This window comes from Nerophis ophidion, linkage group LG22 (assembly GCF_033978795.1).
Source record: "Nerophis ophidion isolate RoL-2023_Sa linkage group LG22, RoL_Noph_v1.0, whole genome shotgun sequence".
Lineage (NCBI taxonomy): Eukaryota > Metazoa > Chordata > Actinopteri > Syngnathiformes > Syngnathidae > Nerophis > Nerophis ophidion.
Genome location: NC_084632.1, coordinates 1705184 through 1730183, shown reverse-complemented (window position 1 = coordinate 1730183; position 25000 = coordinate 1705184). Strand labels below are relative to the sequence as shown.

The 25000-nt window shown below is 41.7% G+C and overlaps 1 protein-coding gene and 1 non-coding gene across 10 annotated transcripts in view; one reads left to right on the top strand and one right to left on the bottom strand.

The window, feature by feature from the left end:
• Positions 1-25000, top strand: part of elavl4 (ELAV like neuron-specific RNA binding protein 4) — a 212324-nt gene that overhangs the window by 11252 nt on the left and 176072 nt on the right. The gene's annotated exons all lie outside the window — the stretch shown is intronic.
• Positions 17596-17668, bottom strand: trnak-uuu (transfer RNA lysine (anticodon UUU)). The gene has a single exon. It is a non-coding gene; the product is annotated as a tRNA-Lys (tRNA).

Here is a 25000-nt window from a genome sequence, read left to right as displayed (position 1 = left end):
GATGGCTGGTGATAAAATCCAACAAGTTGGGACACATTGACTGGAACTGGCGAGCACGACACGAAAAGTGCTTGTTTCTCCCCGTTTCTTCACAAGGATTATAAAAGATTCTTCATCTCAATGGGATTATATGAACATCCGAGCGGACGGCATCTTAATGACAGCAGACATTGTAGAGTAAGTGATGTTTTATCATGTTTGTTGGCTCTCATAAAGTCTGCAGTGAGTAATAAGCAGTGATGAAGAAAAAACTTAAAATGCTTAAAATGAGCAAAATATGTAAATATTAAACGTTATAAATGTGCCTGTTACTACATTACAGACTTATTTACATCATGTATATAAAACCTCAATGGAGGTGTTTGGATGTTTTTTTAAAGGCCTTTATAGGCGGAATTGAACGGTTCCCATAGGTTACATTGTAAGCTACCTTTCGATCGCATTTATTTAATATTTAGAATGCATTAAAAAAAAAAAATCCATCTGTCTTCATGTCTTTCCTAATCATTGTGAATGATGAGCCAAATTCCCCCAAAAAGTAAAGTTCCCCTTTAAAAAGAGTAAAATGTGTTCAAATCCAGGCTCGGGATCTTTCTGTGTGGAGTTTGCATGTTCTCCCCGTGAATGCGTGGGTTCCCTCCGGGTACTCCGGCTTCCTCCCACCTCCAAAGACATGCACCTGGGGATAGGCCCCTCCCACCTCCAAAGACATGCACCTGGGGATAGGTTGATTGGCAACACTAAAATTGGCCCTAGTGTGTGAATGTTGTCTGTCTATCTGTGTTGGCCCTGCGATGAGCTGGCGACTTGTCCAGGGTGTACCCCGCCTTCCGCCCGATTGTAGCTGAGATAGGCGCCAGCGCCCCCCGCGACCCCAAAAGGGAATAAGCGGTAGAAAATGGATGGAAAATAAGAAATAAGTCATTCATGAGCAAAAACATTTCTAAATAGTTGTTGTTAAGATTTCTTGAAATAAGGCATTCCTTCTGAATCATTAGGGGTGGAGCAGCGGCACGATGCCATGAGGGGGCATATGTGACCTCGGGGAACATGTCAGTTTTTTTGCCGTATCAGAATATGATGAAGCGTATGGGAGATGAGGAAAAAACTGTGTTGTTTCCTTTTAACACTAATAAGCTAACAAATTTATGCAGAGGTATAGTTGTAACAATTGCATAGACAAATAGTACTATTTATAGTCACGGTGGAGGGTGCTGGTCGGGGGGGGGAGCAAAATAATTTATTCACCCTAAGGGGGGGCGTAAAATAAAATATTTGCAAAGCACTGAAATAAGACATATTTAAGATTTGAAAACTTGAATGATCTTGAATATGAAATCTGAAAGTGATCTTTTATATGAAAGTGCAGTTCCCCTTTAAAAAGAGTAATATAAGAAATAACATCAATGAGCAAAAACATTTTGACAATGGAACAACTCTAAATTGTTTTTGGTAAGATTTCTTGAAATAAGGCATTCCTTCTCAATCGGTGGGGGTGGAGCGGCGGTACGATGCCATGAGGGGGCATATGTGACCTCGGGGAAAATGTTTTGTTTTTTTTGCTGTATCAGAATATGATGAAGCGTATGAGAGACGAGGAAAAACCTGTGTTGTTTCCTTTTAACGCTAATAAGCTAACAATATTATGTAGTACTATTTATAGTCACGGTGGAGGGTGCGCAAAATAAATTATTATCCCAAGGGGGGGCGTTAAAGAAAATATTTGCAAAGCACTGAAATAAAACATATTTAAGGTTTGACAACTTAAAAGTGATCTTGAATCTGAAATCTGAAAGTAATCTTTTATATGAAAGTGCAGTTCCCCTTTAAAAAGAGTAATATGAGAAATAACACAAGTCATCAATGAGCAAAAACATTTTGACAATGGAACAACTCTAAATTGTTTATGGTAAGATTTCTTGAAATAAGGCATTCCTTCTCAATCAGTGGGGGTGGAGCAGCGGTACGATGCCATGAGGGGGCATATGTGACCTCGGGGAACATGTTTTTTTTTGTTGTTGTATCAGAATATGATGAAGCGTATGTGAGATGAGGAAAAACCTGTGTTGTTTCCTTTTAACGCTAATAAGCTAACAATGTTATGCAGAGGTACAGTTGTAACAATTGCATAGACAAATAGTACTATTTATAGTCACGGTGGAGGGTGCGAGTCGGGGGGTGAGCAAAATAATTTATTCTCCCTAAGGGGGCCGTAAAAGAAAATTTTAGCAAAGCACTGAAATAAGACATATTTAAGCTTTGAAAACTTAAGTGATCTTGAATCTGAAATCTGAAAGTGATCTTTTATATGAAAGTGCAGTTCCCCTTTAAAAAGAGTAATATGAGAAATAACATCAATGAGCAAAAACATTTTGACAATGGAACAACTCTAAATTGTTGGCATTCCTTCTCAATCAGTGGGGGTGGAGCGGCGGTACGATGCCATGAAGGGGCATATGTGACCTCGGGGAACATGTTTTTTTTTTTTTTTTGCTGTATCAGAATATGATGAAGCGTATGAGAGACAAGGAAAAACCTGTGTTGTTTCCTTTTAACGCTAATAAGCTAACAATGTTATGTAGTACTATTTATAGTCATGGTGGAGGGTGCGCAAAATAAATTATTCCCCCAAGGAGGGGCTTTAAAGAAAACATTTGTACAGTACTGAAGTAAGACATTATACTTAAGCTTTTAACATTTAAAAGTAATCTTATATATGATATAAACATATGATATAATATATCAGTATATATCCTATACTGTACATCCATCCATCCCTTTTCTACCGCTTATTCCCTTTCGGGATCACGGGGGGCGCTGGCGCCTATCTCAGCTACAATCGGGCGGAAGGCGGGGTACACCCTGGACAAGTCGCCACCTCATCACAGGGCCAACACAGATAGACAGACAACATTCACACTCACATTCACACACTAGGGCCATTTTTTTTTTAGTGTTGCCAATCAACCTATCCCCAGGTGCATGTCTTTGGAGGTGGGAGGGGCCTATCCCCAGGTGCATGTCTTTGGAGGTGGGAGGGGCCTATCCCCAGGTGCATGTCTTTGGAGGTGGGAGGAAGCCGGAGTACCCGGAGGGAACCCACGCATTCACGGGGAGAACATGCAAACTCCACACAGAAAGATCCAGAGCCTGGATTTGAACCCAGGACTGCAGGACCTTTGTATTGTGAGGCAGACGCACTAACCCCTCTGCTACATATATTATGTAAATATTACATATATGTTATATTTTATATTGCTTCGAGTCTATTTTATACCTGTATTGTCTTTTCCATAATTTGTAACTTGAGCTACTGTGTGGAACAATTTTTAAGCCCAAGTCTTAGAAATTAGCAATTAAAACTTGTAATTAGTTCTATTCACTAGCATTTTGAAGTTTTGTTTCTTTATAACTAACTTGCGATGTTGTTGTTTTTTCCCAAGTAGGTATATTCCCTAAAACCAAGCAAAAAAAATACTATTAAGTGGATTATGACTTGTATTAAGTTTGTTTAGGTATTTTGATGAGAAATGAGAAAATATACCAGTTGAGATTGTGAGTTTTTTTTCCAGTATATTTGACTTTATTAAATGGATATATTTTGTGTTTGGAAAAAAGACGAAAGAGGGGGGGACTTGCAGGGACAAGAGGAGGACAAAGTTGTTTTTAGTATTTCACTGTAGTGGAGGCTGGCTCTACAGGAGGATGTTTGCACACGTCCACGTGTCTGAAAAGGAGTCGGAAGAAGCAGCACATAGTTGGTTCTTCCTGTTTATTATAGAAAAGTGTTGCAAATACAATTCATTCCTGAAAAAAAAAAAATCCACTAAAGCAGTGGTTCTCAACCTTTTTTTAAATGATGTACCCTCAGTGAACATTTGTTTCATTCAAGTACCTCTTAATCACAGCAAGCATTTTGGGTTGAAAGAAAGAGATAAAGTAAAATACAGCACTATGTCATCACTTTCTGATTTATTAAATTGTATAACAGTGCAAAATATTGCTCATTTGTAGTGGTCTTTCTTCAACTATTTGGAAATGAACAAGTGATTCAATTATGAATAAATATTTCTGATCATCAACTTAAAGTGCCTTCTTTGGGGATTGTAATAGAGATGAAGTGAAGTGAATTATATTTATATAGCGCTTTTCTCTAGTGACTCAAAGCGCTTTACATAGTGAAACCCAATATCTAAGTTCCATTTAAAGCAGTGTGGGTGGCACTGGGAGCGGGTGGGTAAAGTGTCTTGCCCAAGGACACAACGGCAGTGACTTGGATGGCGGAAGCGGGAATCGAACCTGCAACCCTCAAGTTGCTGGCACGGCCACTCTACCAACCGAGCTATGCCGCCTCCGTCTGGATTCATCAACTAAACATTTCTTCACCAAAAAAGAAATCTTTAACATCAATATTTATGGAACATGTCCACAACAAATCTAGCTGAATCTTGTCTTTTTTTCACACTTTATGAACTTACATTCATATTTTATGAAGTATTATTCAATAAATATATTTATAAAGGATGTTTGAATTGTTGCTATTTTTAGAATATTTAAAAAAAAATCTCAGGTACCCCTTGGCATACCTTCAAGTACCCCCAGGGGTACACGTACCCCCATTTGAGAAGCACTACCCGATTGTAGCTGAGATAGGCGCTAGCGCCCCCCCGCAACCCCTAAAAGGGAATAAGCGGTAGGAAATGGATGGATGCACTGAAGTATAGGCTGTTAATGATCAGCATTTGTCCAGAGTGGGGGTGACTGTGAGCCCCCACATGTAACCTCAGACAAAGGCGGTGAAATAAGGAGCACGGAAGGATGGAAATCTGAATTGCAAATGTCTTCATATTTCAGTCAGCCGAGATTTAATTTTCGAGAAAGACACTTCAAAAAAAAAAGCTGCAGTGCTCCGTTCTTCCCAGCTGAATGTTGTTAATTTCTAGAAAGTGCCGCTGATTGCCACCGCAGGCAGCTGACGTTCTCCATGTGACATCGGGCTTTGTTGGGCAACTCTCATTTTCTCTCTCTGTTTCAACACAAGAAGGGGGAGGGGCCGGGATGGGAGCGCGTCACATTTTATTCCGACCCACAGGAAACGACGACGACGTGCGCCGTTAAGGAGCTGGAGGTCACCCTGGCGCCGCGTCCATGGTTAGCTCCCATTCCATCTGCCGCTCTGATCGTGTGCGGGGGAAATGAGCTCGGTTGCAGGTGCGGAAACAGAAAGAAACGTAACGCTAATCGTCAAAACGGAAAGAGAAGACTTGTTTTGTTTTTCTTTCTTTAAAAGGCATTCTTTGCCTACCAGGGCAGCCCTGTGGCGGCTTTTGGAACTGGAGCGTGTTATGACTGCATGATCGTATCGTGTTGCCGCCGCGCTCCATGCCAGCACATGCGGCGTGTCAGTGGCGAGGGCGGGGCCTCGAGGTGTGTGTATGTGTGTGTGTGTGTGTGTGTGTGTGTGTGTGTGTGTGTGTGTGTGTTTGTGTGTGTGTGTGTGTGCTGCAGGGAGGGCCTGGTGATTAGCAGCTGAGCCTGCGTCCTCTGGGATGTGTCCCTGCAGAAAGTAGCAGGTGTCTGCCGGCTCGTGCACACAAACAAACATCCCGACTCCCATCTAGCGGGCTCGGAGTCCACTTCCTTCACACCCAATTTAGCACAAACACTTGTTTTTAGATATTTTTGCAACATATAAAGGAGATGTGATCCGTAAGAAAAAACAAATACAGAGTAGAGCCAACACGGCCCAGCGAAAGGTCGCCCAGGCTGCGTTCGCGTACTTCGACCCGGAAGTACTGACCCGTGATTCCCGGCCGTGTTTTGGCCGGGCTCGGGTGGAACATCGGAGTTTGTGGAAAGCCAGGCTTTAACAGGGACACAAAAAAAAACACAATCTAACAAAAGGTAACATGTAAAAAACTGTCAAATCTCCAGTTTTTGCATTGCAATATTGTAAATGGAAAAACCATACCACTGTTCATTTGACTGCAGAATAAGGTCCATTAAAAAAAAAAAAAAAGTACAGTAAAATCTACGGTTGTTTTCACAGTGCATTAATGAATTGTACCACTGTAATTTTTACGCTAACGTTTTGACAACGTAGCTGCTAATTGTTTACTGTAAGATCGACAGTCGTTATATGCAGTTTTACTGTAAACACATCATACACTGTAAAGTCTGAACATTTTACAGTAAAAATAGACTTGCCAGAGTCTAAAAAATCCAATGTTTACAGTGGGGGTTTTGGAAAACCAAATTACTGTACTTTGTGAATTATATTTGTGAAGTGAATTATATTTATATAGCGCTTTTCTCTAGTGACTCAAAGCGCTTTACATAGTGAAACCCAATATCTGAGTTACATTTAAAGCAGTGTGGGTGGCACTGGGAGCAGGTGGGTAAAGTGTCTTGCCCAAGGACACAACGGCAGTGACTAGGATGGCGGAAGCGGGAATCGAACCTGCAACCCTCAAGTTGCTGGCACGGCCACTCTACCAAACGAGCTAAAATGTACCACTGTTCTGTTTACATAAAAATTCTGGCGATTGAGCTGCGGATTTTTATAGTGAAATTTGCCGTCGTTGTTTTAAATGGAAATAACGTGTTTGCTAGTTTTTAACGGTAAATGACTGGCAGCTCAGTGGACAGAATTTTACAGCAAAAATAACCGTGGTACAAATGTTAAAATATAGATTTTTGTTTGATACAGATTTACGGTGAAGTTCTGGCAACTGGGCTGACTGTTTTTTGCTGTAAAATCTACGGTTGTTTTTGCATTGTAATATTGTATATGGAAAAACCATACCACTGTTCATTTTACTGTAGAATTAGGGCTATTAAAAAAAAAAGAACGGTAAAATCTACAGTTGTTTTCACAGCGCATTACTGTAAATGGGAAAATTTTACCACTGTAATTTTTACGCTAACGTTTTGACAACGTAGCTGCTAGTTGTTTACTGTAAGATCGACAGTCGTTATACGCAGTTTTACTGTAAACACATGGTACACTGTAAAGTCTGAACATTTTACAGTAAAAATAGACTTGCCAGAATCTAAAAAAATGTCATGTTTACAGTGGGGTTTTTTGTACAGCAAATTACTGTACTTTGCTGTAACGTACCGCTGTTTTGTTTACATCAAAATTCTGGTGATTGAGATGCCGATTTTTATCGTGAAATTTGCCGTTGTTGTTTTAAATGGAAATAACGTGTTTGCTAGTTTTTAACGGTAAATGACTGGCAGCTCAGTGGACAGAATTTTACAGCAAAAATAACCGTGGTACAAATGTTAAAATATAGTTTTTTTGTTTGATACAAATTTACCGTGAAGTTCTGGCGACTGGGCTGACTGTTTTTTGCTGTAAAATCTACACTTGTTTTTTGCATTGCAATATTGTATATGGAAAAACCATACGACTGTTAATTTTACTGTAGAATTAGGGCCATTTCAACAAATTTAAAAAAAGGGTTAAAATTTACGTTTGTTGTTTTTACGCTAACATTTTGACAACTTGGCTGCCAATTGTTTACTGTAAGATCTACAGTCATTATACATTATTTTACTGTAAACACATTGTAAACTGTATAAACGTCTGCAGATTTTACGGTAAAAATAAACTTGCCAGAATCTAAAAAGAATAATGTTTACAGTGGGTTTTTTTGTACACCAACTTACTGTACTTTTTACGATAACATTCCAGCGGTTGAGCTGTCAGTTTTTTATCGTGAAATCTACCGTTGTTTTAAACGGAAAAAATGTACCTGTTAATTTTTCATGATAAATTACTGGCAGCTACGTGGACATAATTTTACAGTAAAAAATAACCGTGGTACAAATTTTAAAAATGTTTTTTTTATAAAGATTTACGGTGAAGTTCTTGAAACTAGGCTGACTTTTTTTTTACTGTAAAATCTACAGTTTATACATTGCAATATTGTAAATGGGAAAACCATAACACTGTTATTTTTACTGTAAAAGTATGTCCATTTAAAAAATAACGGTAAAATCTACAGATGTTTTTTACAGTGCATTATTATAAATGGGAAAATTATACCACTGTTCTTTTTACGCTAACATTTTGACAACTTAGCTGCCAATTGTTTACTGTAAAATGTACAGTCGTTATACACGGTTACTGTAAATGCAACAACACATCGTACACTGTATAAAAAGTCTGCAGATTTTACGGATTCAAATGAACTTGCCAGAATCTAAAAACATTTAACGTTTACAGTGTTTTTCTTTTTTTACACCTAAATACTGTACTTTGCTGTACTGTACTGCTGTTATTTTTTACGATACATTTCTAGCGATTGAGCTACCGGTTTTCATCGTGAACTCTGCCGTTGTTGTCTTATCAGGAAAAAATGTACCTTTTCTTTATTTACGATAAAGTACAGGCAGCTCAGTGGTCAGAATTTTACAGTAAAAATAACAGTGCTACAAATGTTAGTTATTTTACGTTAGCTATGTTAGCTAGTTTTTTACATAAAAGTATATTGTCGTTGTTTTTATAGTGCACTACTGTAAATGGAAAAACTTTGCCACCGTTATTTTTTACTCTACAATTCCGGCAACTGGGCTGCATTTTTTTACTGTAACATCTGGTTATTTTTACTGTAACATCTAGTTATTTTTACTGTACAGTCCTGTAATTGCAAGTTCTCTTTACTATCGATGTTTGTAATCAGCCTGACCTAAGCCTCGACAATATTTGTGATTAACACGTGCTTTCATGTATTTGACAAGGTTTATCTTGTTAAACTGTCAGTAATCAAGAGTAAGATAATGGAATCAATGTTCATATTCCAGTGGGCCCCGGGGCCCCCGTGTAGTGGAAAGTCGGCCTCCAAAAGTGGAGTCGGTCTGGCAGCCATGCGAGGAAAAGGAGCTGACAGAAGCTGCTGAGAAATGTTCCCGGTGGAGGATTGTGATCGTTTAACTCGCCTCGGAATTGATAGTCGGCTAGCCCTTAGCTTTTTTTTTTTCCAACGTTTTGTTTTATGGATTTTCTAATTGTTTGGGACGAGGCGGAGCGTCTGTCGTCACTTAATGACTTGATGATGACATCGCTGACTTTTGCAACCGTCCAGTAACATCCAGCAAGCTGCTGGTTCCATCCATTGGTGTGGATCTTGGGTGTTTGCAAGAAACTGTTGATTGTGATGAAGGTAAACAGTAGAGACTGAATCGAATTAAAATAAAACTACATTTAAAAAATTATTATGCTTATTTGGCCATTGATATTTAAAGGTAACAAAGTATAGTTAAGTTTTTCCCGATCACCAGCTCGGGTAAACCAATGTTACTTATTGTTCTTTAGTGAGATACATTTGTGTGAGGATACCAATGGCTTGTCGACTTCTCTGTGGTTAGCGTGCTGGCCTCACAGTCAGGAGCTTAAAGGTTCGAATTTCTATCTCCAAATGTGTCCATTTTGTTGAAGGACTTCCACTTACTATTAGTTTGATTCTATTAGTGTGAAATCTTTGTTTAAATCCTGTGACCGGCGCATTTTTGACATCAACTTCATGCTGTAGCATCATGTCACTTGGTAGCATCTAATCACATGGTAGCATCTAATCACATGGTAGCATCAAGTCACATGGTAGCATCACGTCTCATGGTAGCATCAAGTCACATGGTAGCATCAAGTCACATGGTAGCATCACGTCTCATGGTAGCATCAAGTCACATGGTAGCATCTAATCACATGGTAGCATCAAGTCACATGGTAGCATCTAATCACATGGTAGCATCACGTCACATGGTAGCATCAAGTCACATGGTAGCATCACGTCACATGGTAGCATCTAATCACATGGTAGCATCAAGTCACATGGTAGCATCTAATCACATGGTAGCATCACGTCACATGGTAGCATCAAGTCACATGGTAGCATCACGTCTCATGGTAGCATCAAGTCACATGGTAGCATCAAGTCACATGGTAGCATCAAGTCACATGGTAGCATCAAGTCACATGGTAGCATCAAGTCACATGGTAGCATCAAGTCACATAATACTATCACTTCTTTTAATGTCTTAAATTCTACTGGTAGCGTAATGTCCCATCACGTCATGAGGTGGTGGCATCACATGACATGGTAGCTTCACCTCACATAATGCCGCCAAATCAGGTGACGGTATTTGGTCACATGACGCCATCACGTCACATGATGTTGTCACGTCACATGGTAGCTTTATGTCACTATTATTATTATTATTATTATTATTATTATAATGAAATTAAAATGATCACTATTGATTCTCCTTCTTCCTTGCTCATGCAACCATGCAAGTCATGTTGTTGAACATGACAAAATAAACCCAACCATCATGATAAATATATGTACATAAATATTTTTTAAACTTATTTTCTGCAAAAGCTGCTATTTCAGCATGTTTCATGTGTCCTTCAGCGACCAGAAGGCGACCAGAAGGCACTTTTCCAAGCATGGAAGCATTTGACACAAGTCTGGTGGATTTCTTCTTCTCCCTTTTCTGCTTTAGACCACTTTCTTTCCTCCAAGTGCGATTAAGCATGAAGTGACATTTCCATAGCTAGTTGTCTTCTTGTTGTTGTTGTTGTTGTTGTTGTTGAGCAGCCTCCATGTTTTTTGTTCACGGCGCTGCAGGCCACGCCTTTGAAGGATGTTGTATGTGTGTTATTTATGAAAGGTTATCTTTATCAAAGCCGTGTGTGTGTGTGTGTGTATATATGTATTTATATGTATGTGTATATATGTGTGTGTGTGTGTGTGTGTATACACTGTATATATATATATATGTGTGTGTGTGTGTGTATACACTGTATATATATGTGTGTGTGTATGTATGTGTGTGTGTATATACTGTATATATATGTGTGTATATGTATGTGTGTATGTATATATATATATATATATATATATGTATATGTGTGTGTGTATATACTGTATATATATGTGTGTATATGTATGTGTGTGTGTGTGTGTGTGTGTATATATGTATATATATGTATGTGTGTATGTGTATATATATATGTGTGTGTGTGTGTGTGTGTATACACTGTATATATATATATGTATATATGTGTGTGTGTGTGTGTATATACTGTATATATATGTATATATGTGTGTATATGTATGTGTGTGTGTATATACTGTATATATATGTGTGTATATGTATGTGTGTATGTATATATATATGTGTGTGTGTGTGTGTGTGTGTGTGTGTACTGTGTGTGTGTATGTATGTACTGTATATATATATATGTATATGTGTGTGTGTATATACTGTATATATACGTGTGTGTGTGTGTGTGTGTGTGTGTGTGTACTGTATATATATATATATGTATATGTGAGTGTGAATGTTGTCTGTCTATCTGTGTTGGCCCTGCGATGAGATGGCGACTTGTCCAGGGTGTACCCCGCCTTCCGCCCGATTGTAGCTGAGATAGGCGCCAGCGCCCCCCGCGACCCCAAAAGGGAATAAGCGGTAGAAAATGGATGGGTGGATATATATATATATGTGTATATATATATATATATATATATATATATATATATATATATATATATATATATATATATATATATATATACATATATGAAAATTGTGAAAATTAAAAAGGTCAATAATATTATATGTCATATGTGAGCTCCGTGTGTGTGCGTGCGTGTGCATGTTGGTGGGGGTTGAATAAAGCCTCTACCAGATGGACCCAGCAGTGGCCCCGTGAGCACCGATGTACCCCGACCGGGATCAAACACAAAGCGGGCTGCCGTCCGCTCCACAGCTCCAGGTCACATACTAATACAGTACAGTACATCCTGCAAAGTATTCACAGCCTTTCACTTTTTCCACCTTTTCTTATGTTACAGCCTTTTTTCTAAAATGGGATGAACTATTTCTACCCTCAAAATTCTACACACAATACCCCACCATGACAAAGATGACAATAGTGAAGAGTTTTGCTTGAATTTACAAATGTATTCAAGCTTAAAAAGTCACAATGTACATAAGATCTAGGCCCCTTTCGTCCTCAATAGAGTTTGTGCACTGCTTCTTGTCCTACAGCCATTTTGGCTCGGTTGACCACCACTGTTTTTAACTTTAAGAAGGAAGTCATGTGACTGAATACCAATAATTGAGTCAAGGCTGTGAATACGCATGTACGAGTGTTCTGTTTTTTTTAGATTTAAAAAAAACAAAATTTGCAAAATAAAAATTTTGCAAATTTGTGAGCAACCCCCCCCCCTCCCCCACACATGCGGTCCTCTCCAAGGTTTCTCATAGTCATTCACATCAACCTCCCACGATTATTGTTGTGTAAATGTCGACCCACGTTCGAAGCACAGGTGGTCTTGCCACCTTTGTCGAGGCATGTTTTAAAGCAGCGCTTCTGTCTTTTAAGCCTCACCTTGATCGGTAGTTTTTGAAGCCCGCATACCTGCATACCTCTTTGTTAACCTGAAGTACGACCACTGTAATTACCGGACTACAATACTGTCCATTCAATGACTGTAAATAATGTAAAAAAACAGGACTACAAACTATGGGAGACCAGGCTTTGTGCCCCGCCGCTCCCTGTCTGTGGAACGCTCTCCCTGACCACCTGAGGGCACCGCAGACTGTGGATGCTTTTAAAAAAAAGGCTTAAAAGCTCTTCTTTTTAAAAAAGCCTTTTTGTAGATATATGCACACTAGTTCTAGCTATTAGGCTGTTCTAGTTTTTATTTTTATTTATTTTTATGGGACAGCATGGTGCAGTGGGAGAGTGGCTGTGCACAACCCGAGGGTCCCTGGTTCAATCCCCACCTAGTACCAACCTCGTCACGTCCGTTGTGTCCTGAGCAAGACACTTCACCCTTGCTCCTGATGGGTGCTGGTTGGCGCCTTGCATGGCAGCTCCCTCGATCAGTGTGTGAATGTGTGTGTAAATGTGGAAGTAGTGTCAAAGCGCTTTGAGTACCTTGAAGGTAGAAAAGTGCTGTACAAGTACAACCCATTTATCATTTATTCTTTTTATTATCTTTTTTATTGATACATTGTAGCACTTTGAGGTTGTTTGCTCAATATAAATTGTTTTTTACCAATAAAATACATTATTGTTATTATTATTAAGAATATAAAGAAGTCATACTGTTCATACTACTGTCACTACTCAACTGCCCAAGAACTGTACACACCTTAATATTTGTTGCTTCCTATACTGTATATACTGTTATACTATTAGAACTTGCACCGGTACTGTATTTGGCTACTGTACTTCTACTTGTACTGATACCTCTAACATAACTACTGTAACTTATTGTGCAACTTATTGTCTTGTAAGTAATGTACATCAAAGCTAGGGCTGGGTGATATGGCCTTTTTTTAATATCTCGATATTTTTAGGCCATATCGCGATACAGGATATATATCTGGATATTTTGCCTTAGCCTTGAATGAACACTTGATGCATATAATGACAGCAGTATGATGATTCTATGTGTCTACATTCAAACATTCTTCTTCATACTGCATTAATATATGCTACTTTTAAACTTTCATGCAGAGAGGGAAATCACAACTAAGTCAATTGAGCAAAAGTGTATTTATTAAACAGTTATTAAGCAGTGGCACAAACATTCATGTCATTTCAAAACAGAAAGTGCAACTTGAGTGTACTTTTGTGCATGATGTCACTAAGATGACATATCAAAACAACACTAAATCCAATCCAATCCAATCCGCTTTATTTATATAGCACATTTAAACAACAATAACGTTTCCAAAGTGCTGCACAGCCATGTTAAAAACAATATTTAAAAAAAACAATACTCTACCAATGACTGGATAAAAACAAAAAATAAACAAATATAAAACCAATAAAAAGAATATAGAAATAAATATGATTAAAAACTATTTTAAAGGGTAAAATCAATTAAAACAGTGACATAGAAATCAAAGTGTATAAAAAACACAGAGGACAACAGAGGACAGAGGACCACACAACTCACGTAGTGTTAAAAGCCAAAGAATAAAAGTGGGTCTTAAGACGAGACTTAAAAGAGTCCACTGTAGGAGCAATTTGAACATGGAGTGGCAGAGTGTTCCAGAGCTTAGGTCCTGTCTCCCCTGGTCTTAAGTCTGGTCTTGGGCACCACGAGCTGGAACTGGCTCTCGGACCTCAGAGCGCGCGCAGGAATGTAAATTTGGATGAGGTCCGAGATATATTGAGGTGCCAGTCCATGTAAAGATTTAAAAACAAACAGCAATTAAATAAATAATTTGTACAGAATGCCACTACAATAGTTTAAAACAAATAAAGTGCACTTTTGTACATGATTTTTGTGGGCGTGTGGCACTGAATGTAGATGTTGACATGCAGAGGAGCACTCTTCATTCTCTAGCAGGTGACTTTTCAAATGATGCTGCATATTAGCAGTAATGCTACTTTTTCTAGCAACACTTTAGCCCCACACTTGACAAATTACGGTTGTCTGTTCGACATCTTCCCGCTTGAAGCCGAACCACCGCCAGACGATGGACCCCTGCTGTTTTTCTTGGGAATTAATTAGTCCTTCATTTGTTACCAGTTCCGCACCTTCCTTCTCTCGTATTACCACTCGCACAGATCTGCTAGCATCACAGCTAACGTTACCCATGCTGCTACCTCTCTGCTCTACGAGGGCGTATACGTATGTGACGTATGTAAGAAGGAGCGCTTGCGAGAGACAAGAGTGAGAAGAGCCTGTAGTGTAATGCCCGCAGCTAATAGCAACTGTGTGAGAACGTATACTCGAATATCACAATATTGTCATTTTCTATATCGCACGGAGACAAACCCGCGATATATCGAGTATATTCGATATTGCCCAGCCCTAATCAGAGCTATTCAAATTTGTGTATTTTTGGTATTAAGTCTATTAGATTCTGCAATTAGTGTTTGGATCCCACTGTAAGCAATATCTGAAGAAAAGCATTTCAGTGTGTTCTACTCTGCATGTGACGAATACAACTTGAAACCTTAAAACAGGCGTGCCCATTACGTCGATGGCGAGCTACCAGTCGACCGCGGGGGGTGTGTCAGTCGATCTCCAGCCAGGCTTTTAAAAAGAATAGACCTAAAAATGAGTGATCATCAATCTTCACCAAGACGTCACTTAAATGACATTCACGGTACCGGAGGGTCTTGTGAGATGACGCTGGCTGCTGCAAGATCATTATTATGAAAATATGACCGAGAGGAAGGCGAGAAACACTTTTTATTTCAACAGACTCTCGCGCCGTACCTTCCATCAAAACTCTAAAGGCCGACTGCACATTTCCTATCTTCACAATAAAAGCCCTGCTTCATGCTGCCTGCGCTAACTAAATACAGAGTCTCGGAAAACTGGCGTGCACAAGCGATCCCTCAGAAAGCTGGCGTGCACATCACTTGTGCACGCCAGCTTTCCGAGACTCTTATTTTGTTAGCGCAGGCAGCATGAAGCAGGGCTTTTATTGTGAAGATAGGAAATGTGCAGTCGGCCTTTAGAGTTTTGACGGAAGGGAAGGCGCGAAAGTCATCTCACAAGACCCTCGGGTGCCGTGAATGTCAATCAAGCAAGCTACGGAATTTGCCGCCAATGTTTTTCTTGTAAAGTGTATGGAAGCTGGATGAATTAGATGCCAAAAAGCAACCACTTTCATGTGGTATTGTACAGAAAGGACAACTTTTTTTCTCCTCCATTTGAAAATGTGGGCGTTATCATCATTACTGTCTGATTCCAATCAATGCAAGTCATCAGAATCAGGTAATACACCAACTTATATTCTTGTCTTCGTGAAAGAAAGACATCTATATGTGTTACACATGCTTGTATTATCATTAAACACATTTAACTTGTTTACAAAAATGTCTCTTTCATAAATAAATAAATATAAATGATATATATAAATGAGGTAGATCCCCTTGAGTTGGTCAATTGAAAAGTAGCTCGCCTGCAGAAAAAGTGTGGGCACCCCTGCCATAAAACCTTGAAACCTTCAATTGCCATTTTATCTCTCCCCACTGTTTCTGCTTGTGCGCCCTGTGAGTGTGTGCAGGCTGACATGCTCCTCGGCTCAGCACGGCATCATGCGGATAAGGAAAACATTATTTCAAAGGCCGTATAGTACCGTTTTTAATTTGTTGGTACCGCAATACTTTATCAGTACCGATACACCGTACAATCCTAGGCTTTAACATGATGTGGAAGAAGTGAATATTTTCCGGATGCACCGTATATACTCAACTTATTGACCGGGCTTCCTACCACATATGTAATGTGCTCAGCGGGTGTTTGGATCCATACTGCATGCCATAGAAAGGACGGCACAAAGCGTGCATTGTGTACGGCTGACAGCAGCCGGTCGGCTGAAGTTGAATGAAGTTGAATGTCACCCCCAAGCTGAGAACGCTCTGCTGTCCAAATGGACAATAATCCACCAGAATCCTGCCGAGAATACGCTCTCGGTGCCAACACACATGCTGGAATCGACAGCCAATAGCGAGCTTAAGCCTCTCTGGGCACCTCCACAAACCTTTCATTTATGTTTGGTTACAGCCTCTAACAGCCTCCATTATCTCTACTGCTAGTGGAAACGGTCAAAAGAAACCTTGAAGGTAGACAAACGATTTGTTTGGATGAAAAAGGTAGTTTACCGCAAGGAAATAATGGAAGTATAAATAAACCGTGGCAGGGCACCTCAGGGGTCGCATCATCCAACCAGGACAAAGAATGAAATGGAACTTTATTGTCGGTAAAACGACAATTCCTTTCTACTACAAACCTGTCTATGAACAGACATACCGTACACACGGTAGATTGATGGGTTTAGAAGCCCATTTAGACATTACGACACACAACACTTGACACTTCTAACATGCGGGCCGAAGCTGCTGCCACCAGAGGCGCTGGTCCGTAGTCCAACATACCACCGGGGATCAGAATTCAAGGCGTGGGATGGGCTATGTGTGGGATGGGGTATGTGTGGGATGGGGTAGGTGTGGGATGGGGTATGTGTGGGATGGGGTAGGTGTGGGATGGGGTAGGTGTGGGATGGGGTAGGTGTGGGATGGGGTATGTGTGGGATGGGGTATGTGTGGGATGGGGTAGGTGTGGGATGGGGTAGGTGTGGGATGGGGTAGGTGTGGGATGGGGTAGGTGTGGGATGGGGTATGTGTGGGATGGGGTATGTGTGCATATCTGTGTGGAAGTCCATGGGTTCAGGCTGGAAGTCGCTCCGTTCAGCATTAATGTTAAAGTGAAAATACTAATGATATTTACACACACACACTAGGTGTGGTGAAATTTGTCCTCTGCATTTGACCCATCACCCTTGTTCACCCCCTGGGAGGTGAGGGGAGCAGTGGGCAGCAGCGCTTCCGGGCCCGGGAATTATTTATGGTGATTTATCCCCCAACTCCCACCCTTAATGCCGAGTGCCAAGCAGGGAGGTAATGGGTCCCATTTATAGTCTTTGTTATGACTCTGCCGGGGTTTGAACTCACAACCTACCCATCTCAGGGCGGACACTCTAACCACGAGGCCACTGAGTAGGTCAGAAAATTAGCTTTTGCTGGAAGATAATGAGACTTACTGCCTGAACAGGGACTTGAACCCTGGACTCTAAGATTAAAAGTGTGATGCTCTACCGACTGAGCTATCCAGGCTCTTATGGAACAGACTCAACATCCCAGGTGTGAAAGGGGGTTCTGAGCCTCTTTCGCTGCCATGGTCTCTCTCTCTAGGTCGTCCTCAGACGAGCCTTCCATGGTTGCTTCCAGTCATCCCGATTCACTTTTGGCCAGTTCCTTGGTACTCTGAGCTCCTGCGTCCTTCTTGAGTATGTCCACGTATGTTAGTGTGGGACGTCCTCTTGACCGATGTCCATGTGTTGGTTCCCACAACACCAATTTGCTGGCTGGCAGTTCCTGATGCCTTTGGCAGTGTCCTGCTAGTCTTATTCTCCTTACAGCAATCTTCTCGCTCACCCTTGGAGGCAATGGGTCTCATTTTTTGTAGTCTTTGGTATTAGTCAAGCAAGATTTATTTGTATAGCCCTGAATCACGAGTGTCTCAAAGGGCTGCACAAGCCACATCGACATCCTCGGTTCAGACCCCACATAAGGGCAAGAAAAAACTCACAAGCCAGTGGGATGTCGATGTGGATGACTATGAGGAACCTTTGGAGAGGACCGCAGATGTGGGTGACCCCCCCACCCCTCTAGGGGGGACCGGATGCAATGGACGTCGAGTGGGTCTAGCATAATTTGATGAAAGTCCAGTCCATAGTGGATCCAACATAATAGTGAGAGTCCAGTCCGTAGTGGGGCCAGCAGGAGACCATCCCGAGTGGAGACGGGTCAGCAGCGCAGAGATGTCTTCAACCAATGCACAGGCAAGCGGTTCACCCCGGGTCCTGACTCTGGACAGCCAGCACTTCATCCATGGCCACCGGACCTGTGCCCCCGCTTCCACAAGGGAGAGGCGGGCAGAAAAGAAACGGCAGATCAACTGGTCTAAAAAGGGGTCTATTTAAAGGCTAGAGTATACAAAGGAGTTTCAAGATGGGACTTAAATGATTCTACTGAGGTGGTATCTCTAACCGTTACCGGGAGTACTGGAACTTGAATAGAAAACGCTATATAGCCTGTAGACTTTTTTGGTCTCTGGGAATCACTAATAAGCCGGAGTTCTTTGAATGCAGATTTCTTGCCGGGACATATGGTACAATACAATCAGCAAGATAGGATGGAGCGAGACGGTGTAGTATTTTATACGTAAATAGTAAAACCTTAAAGTCACATCTTAAGTGCACAGGAAGCCAGTGCAGGTGAGCCAGTATAGTACTGGAGCCCAAATAGAAAATGCTCTATAGATTCGGTCGGTGTTTGAGCTCACAACCTCTTCATTTAATAGCGGACACTCTTAACCACAAAGCCACTGAGCTGGTGAATTGTTGATGAGGATTGTTTTGGTTAGTGCGAGCAAACACACTCTAAGGGTAGGTCTTCTGTAGTTGTCCGTTCTGGCCCTCGGATTGATGAAAATTTCGCTTTGCAGAGCGGAAAGCTTCTCCGAGATGTTGTAAACAGGATAAACAGTAACAATTGAAAAGAATGTACTATTTTGATATTTTAACCTTCTTTACTGTCAGACAAGTCTAAAAGGTGCACCGTGCATGCAAGAGCAGAACATCGCATTGTCCTAGAGCAGAGGTCGGGAACTTTTTGGCTGAGAGAGCCATGAAAGCCAAATATTTCACAATGTATTTCCGTAAGAGCCATATCACATTTTTCAACACTGAATACAACTAAATCCGTGCATTTTTAAATATGACCAACATTTTTATACTATAATAAGTCTCTAATTATTTTTAACAACATTGTTATTATAAAAGTTAACCAATAATACATATAATACTTCTTACCATTAATGCGACATCTGGAACAGGTGCGGTAGAAAATGGATGGTTGGATTAAAATGCATGAGAATGTTTTATAATTTGAACGTTATTTTTGACCAGCGGAATTATTCATTACTTAACGTGTTAAGAAATGTCAGCTAAGATTTATCAGAGAGCCAGATGCAGTCATCAAAAAAGCCACATCAGGCTCTAGAGCCATAGGTTCCCTACCCCTGGTTTAAGCATTCGACACCTTTTTACCTGCACCCTGCCTCCCGCTGTTTCCCACATCTACAAAGCAATTAGCTACCGACTGCCACCTACTGATATGGAATAGTATTACACGGTTCCTCGGCATAGCTCGGTTTGTAGAGTGGCCGTGCTGGCAACCTGAGGGTTCCAGGTTCGATTTCCGCCTCCGCCATCCTAGTCACTGCCGTTGTGTCCTTGGGCAAGACACTTTACACACCTGCTCCCAGTGCCACCCACTCTGGTTTAAATGTAACTTAGATATTGGGTGTCACTTTGTAAAGCGCTTTGAGTCACTAGAGAAAAACGCTATATAAATATAATTATCAGAAAGCCATATGTAGTCATCAAAAGAGCCACATCTGGCTCTAGAGCCATAGGTTCCCTACCCCTGTCCTAGAGACTTCCCGATCCTGTTCATGGGATCACGTCCAAGGTCGATATTTGCCTTTTTTAACTAATCACTGAATGTCTGAGCCCAGTCGGTCTTCTAAGTGCCTAAAAGGCTCGAGGAAAGAAAAGCTAAGCATGCTACAGTAGTGTCATCTTACCTGGGATATTTATAAGCCTGATCCAATCAACAGAACCTATTTTTAGAATGTCGAAAGTGCACTCTTGGAGGCGCTGGGTTGTTGTGATGGTGTCTCTGGGATGATCCAGCTGCAGGAAACTGCATCTTGCAAGGCATTTTTTTGTTGTTTTCATAGGGATTTATTAGCATATCTCCTGTATAAAAACAGGAATGTAAAAAAAACCTAAAAAATCGCCAGCGGACACAAAAGCAAATCTACTGAATTTGTCTTAATCAGCACTTGAGTCATCCGGCCGTTACACAATTAGAACATGGCTTTGCTCAATAGTAGGGCTGTCACAATTAACGAGTTAACTCATGTGATTCATCACATTAATAACTATGGCATCAATCATGTACACACTCATAATAACCATGCAATTTATTTTGCCCGTACAAGCTCTTTTACCTTGACCGCTGCACGCTCAGTGATCCCATCAAGATGTCAGAACAAAAATGGGTGAAGAGACTCCCGACTGGTGTGCTCGCTGAGACATTTCCCTCCAAAATACATCCTAGGATTAGGAGAGGATAGGATAGGTATTTTATTGTCATTGCAACAAATACAACAAAACTGTTTTCAGCACAAACCCGTTCAAGATTAGACAAACAAACAGTGAACATGGTTCTAGAACAGGAACGCTGGTGGGGCGCCACAAGGCGCCTTGTAAAAAACGCTGGGGTGAAAATGAGTAAAAAAATACAATCTGGACTGGGCTCCTGAAGTGACCTAGTCTGGAGTGGGGAAAAATCCTCCATGCCATGCACACATAAACATGTTACATTTAATCACGACAACTCGCAACCTGAGTTGGGGCCCTGGAGGTCGACTGCTGCTATGAAGCGCTGCCAGCCGTCCATCATCCCGAAGGGGAATCAAGCAGTAGTGAAGGGGTGGGGTGGATGAGGGTGGGTGTATATGCCCCTTGTCTTGGGTGTGTTGATGCAGTGTCCATAGGCCTGGGGCCGTTCTGCATGCATCAAAAGTTTGACGCCAATTGTCGTTGATATTCATTGTTTGACTGTGAAAGTAGGCCAATATTGTAACACCTACAGTTTTTACAGCAATCAGGTAAATTTATTGATTGTCATACAAGAGTAAAATGAGATTGTCGTAACAATATGTCCACAATGAGCTGAAGCCAATCGCAGTTATGGAGACAAACGACCATTGGGACCAGAACCCCCAGAAGAAGCGCAATGAGCCATCATCATCATTGGCGGCGGTCACTCGAAACGAGTATGACGATCCTCCTGTTGGGGGGGGTACCCCTTTTTGAAGGATGCCTGTGCGTGACTTTGTTTCATGTGGGGAGACTGGTGAACAGACAGGCACCACACCATCCTTGACAGGGTCCAGTGGCACGGAGTCCAAGACGACTGGGGCCCCTTTTCTGCTGCAGCCTTAATCCGCCATACCAGCCGTTTGTGTCGCTCCGTAGGGTTAGCAATCATCCTGTTGAGGTCTTGGGTTGTTATTTCCCCATAACTGGGCCCACATGGATATGGGGGGGCCTTTTTCCACCATGGCAGCCGTTGTGGTGGTTCTTAAATCTACCGTCTTCCGCCGTTGAGGTCTTCACCGTATCCCTGGCTAAGGGGAAGTCAGGTACTAGGCTTTTGCTAAGGGCAACATGTGGTAACAGTCGTAAAGGGGCTGACCTTCTAGCGCCCCAAGACCCCATAGAGGAGCCTCCACTGCCGGATGCACTTTAACATCATGCCCAAGACATGGAATGGAATGAAGCATACACTATCAGTGACTGACGGAGAAACCATAGTCTTCTTCTATCAACGCCCTTCGTTTTTATGTCCGTGATGTAAGCTACCTTCTTGCACGGCGAGAGAAAGGAAAGATGCTTCACGATCTCATGGTTCACACTTAAAAACGTGAGCCCTTTAGTGACGGGACTTGCTGCAGCCTTTGAGTGACGGCTCGCTCTGTCTTGCACAAACGGGAACGGGAGCGTTCTCAAAGGACCGCTGTCACTCGTCTGCGAAGCGCCTGGCGTCAGCGCGCATCTTTGTGTCGGAAGTGCAGGGAAGAAAAGGCCGTGACAAATGCGGCACAGCCCCTTGTCAGCATGAACAATGGACTCCCACTTCTGACCGTAGGAGTTTCCGTCACGCTCCAGGGTTAAGTCGCCGCCTTTTCATGACCCAACAGCTTTATTTACCCCGCACTTTTAATCGCGTTCATTGGAACCCTCCCTGGTCGTGGGCTGGGCTATTTAGGCGATCCGCAGGCAAAATGTTGGCTGTGTTTGCTCACAGTCAACACAGAGGACCCCGCAGCTGAGGCAGCAAGCTGTAGCTCCGTTTCACTCAGTAATTAATGTTCCATTTTCAGCCGGCGTCTCGACATCTTTTCATCCCCTCGAGTTTTTCATCAAGATCTAAATGACTGCTGATAGCTTTGAAGACACTCTGCAAATCAGGTGATTTCACTTCGACTGCGTGGCTCCACGTGATTGGCGCAGAGTCTCATAAGTGGCTTGAAGGCTCTGAATGTACACTGGCGGTGTGTTCAATGACCTCAATGCCTCCTGGTGACTTCCGCGGCTCTGATTTAGCGAGGCTTCACGCTCCTGAATGGAGGTTTTCTTTTTTTTACGTGCCTTTTCATTTCCTCAACTGCGCCCATTTGGTGCTTTTGACGACTCACTGCCATCCCGAGATAATTCAACATCATTCGGTTTGAAATGCGATGTGGCCCTTTTTTGTCTCTTTGAAGAAAACTGAGGAGAGGCGTTTGGATTTAACGTACAACAGTAGTGCAGGTGCGCTGTGCCCCGGACCGTGAAATTACCTCCAATCACTGTGAGCGCCATTGATTCATGACAATAAAAGCCTCTGGCTTAACACTGAAGGCAAACATCAGTGGTCAAACACGGTCCGAGCCGCCTGATGCTAATGAGCCTCCGATTGTCTCGGGTCCGACCGACCGACTTGACGGACAGACGAGGCGAAGCCCGCAATTGTCATTTGTTGATTGCTGCCGGCAGTGGGTGGACGGCTGCCAGACAAGAGGCCGTCAGAATCGGAGCGCAGCAAAATGCTTCTAAAGGCCAGAACTTGTAAAGAGCAACTCAAGGGCGAATCAGGGAGAGCCTATTAAATAGATCAGACTGATATTTCTTAAAGATCAGCCAACTCGGAGATTTGTATTCTGCTGCGATACAGTGGATGATGGCGGAGACTCTCGACAGGGTCATTCTTCTTAAAGCTCTGAAAAACCGCCATTCAAGGGATTTTTTTCCAAGAATCTTTAAAGTCTTCAAAAAACAACTTGATTAAAGGAGAACTGGACTGTTTTTGAAATTGTTCACAATCATTATGTAAGACATGACGACGGATGGATATATTTTTTTAATGCATTCTAAATATTAAATGCCATCAAAAGTCACAGGCTCATGTTATATTTACGTCTTTTTGAGCATTTGTAAGCATACGTGGCGCTTTTACTTCAAAAACGCATCACAACAACATCACTGATTACCAATCACTGCAGACTTCATGAGAGCCAACAAACATAATACAACATCACTCACTGTACAAGCTCTGCTGTCATTGGGATAAAGACTGCAAGGATGTTCACATATTCCCAGTTAAAGTACCACTGATAGTCACACACACTAGGTTTGGTGAAATTGCCCTCTGCATTTGACTCGTCTCCTTGTCCCACCCCCTGGGAGGTGAGGGGAGCAGTGTGCAGCAGCTGTGCCGCGCCCGGGAATCATTTTTGGTGATTTAACCCCCAATTCCAACCCTTGATGCTGAGTGCCAAGCAGGGAGGTAATGATGAAGAATGACTAATAATTAGATACGTCCGATATGGCTTTTTTGGCGATATCCGGTATTCCAATATCGTCCGACTCTTAATTACAGATTCCGATATCAACCCCTGCAGCAGCCATAAAGTCACACTTGATTGACGCTGTCGCTCTAGTTGGGCTTTCTCATCTTAAAAATCACCAATATTTACACATTTTTTAGATAATTGTCTGTGGGTATATCTGCAATATAAATAAAAAACATATCCACATGGCAGACATGCTGTGTGCGTTTTGTTTACATCTGGTTTCGGTAGCACGGTAGTCTTTCTTTCGGTGGTCACGTTTCCGTTACATCACTTGTCAGCTCAAATTATAGGCTTGCATACTTAAATTCCTGCTGTAACGACCAGCCAATGTTAATGTTTCGAAATAAAGGGAAGGTGAGACACTGGTTGGTAGTTTACCATGATGTCAGGATTTAGGTTAGGTCTTTTAAGGAGAGGATGAATAACCGCTTTTTTGCATGCTAGGGGAACAGTGCCAGTTTATAATATTCAGCACTATTTGACCTAATAATACATAGAGCTCTTTGATCAGTGTCCAAGGAAGTGGGTCAAAAGTAAACATGTTTTTGTCAAAAGTCTGGCAGCCGCATTTTGTACCAACTGTAATCTTTTAATGCTAGACATGGGGAGACCCGGAAATAACACGTCACAGTAATGGAGACGAGACGTAACAAACGCATGAATAATGATCTCAGCATCACTAGTGGACAAAACGGAATTAATTTTAGTGATATTACGGAGATGAAAGAAGGCTGTTTTAGTAACACTCTTGATCCATCCATTCATTTTCTACCGCTTATTTCCTTTGGGGTTGCGGTGGCTCTGGTGCCTATCTCAGCTACAATCTGGCGGAAGGCGGGGTACACCCTGGACAAGTCGCCACCTCATCACAGGGCCAACACTCTTGATGTGTGACTCAAACAAGAGAGTCGGGT